Here is a 688-nt window from a genome sequence, read left to right as displayed (position 1 = left end):
GACTACGTCCCTGCCCTTTGTACACACCACCCGTCGCTCCTACCAATTGAATGATCCGGTGAAGTGTTCGGATTGCGTCGATGATGGTGGTTCGCCGCCATCGACATCGTGAGAAGTTCATTGAACCTTATCATTTAGAGGAAGGAGAAGTCATAACAAGGTTACCGTAGGTGAACTTAGTAGGATGATTGATAGCAGGGGTTTTCTTTTTTGGTTCGTGTTGGTTGGGTTTCGATTGCAATGTGGGACTTTGTGGTGCATCTCTAGGGGAGCGGGTTTGGTGTTTGGCGGGAACAATTTTGGTTGCTTGTCTCGAGGTAACTACGCTTGTTTTTTCATGTGTGCTTGCAAGCCATGCTTGTGCTTGTCCCACCCATCCTTTGTTTTTCTTCCCCCCAATGTGTTTCTGCAGGGGGTTCGGAAGCTTGTTTCTTGGGAGCCCTTCCAACGATCTGTTCGGCCGGGCATGGTTGCTGCAGAGTTGAGGTGCTCGGTAAATACGATGGATAAATTCAGACTCATTTGTAGCGGCGGTGCTCGGTCTTTTGTTCGTTGGAAGGCATGGGCCAAGGGTGCGGGCTTCCATAGTTGCTTCTCTCGAAAAGGCGGTGGTGGTTGATGTGTTGCTTGGGTGAGCTTTTTCGCTGGTGGTTGGGTCGAGGGAGTGGTTGCGCGTGTGCACGGTAGC

At 50.9% G+C, this 688-nt stretch overlaps 1 non-coding gene across 1 annotated transcript in view; it reads left to right on the top strand.

Annotated features, from left to right (window-relative positions):
- LOC149251110 (18S ribosomal RNA) overlaps positions 1 to 191 on the top strand; it is a 1,802-nt gene extending 1,611 nt beyond the window's left edge. The window contains exon 1 of the ribosomal RNA XR_016267663.1: positions 1 to 191. This exon is cut by the window's left edge and continues 1,611 nt beyond it. This is a non-coding gene — a ribosomal RNA (18S ribosomal RNA).
- Positions 192 to 688: the final 497 nt, after the last annotated feature.

Source organism: Pinus tabuliformis, chromosome 7, assembly GCF_031772625.1.
Source record: "Pinus tabuliformis cultivar Carrire ecotype Pingquan chromosome 7, CPIR1, whole genome shotgun sequence".
Classification (NCBI taxonomy): Eukaryota; Viridiplantae; Streptophyta; class Pinopsida; order Pinales; family Pinaceae; genus Pinus; species Pinus tabuliformis.
The sequence above is the reverse complement of the archived record's forward strand: the minus strand, read 5'-3'. Positions and strand labels throughout refer to the sequence as shown.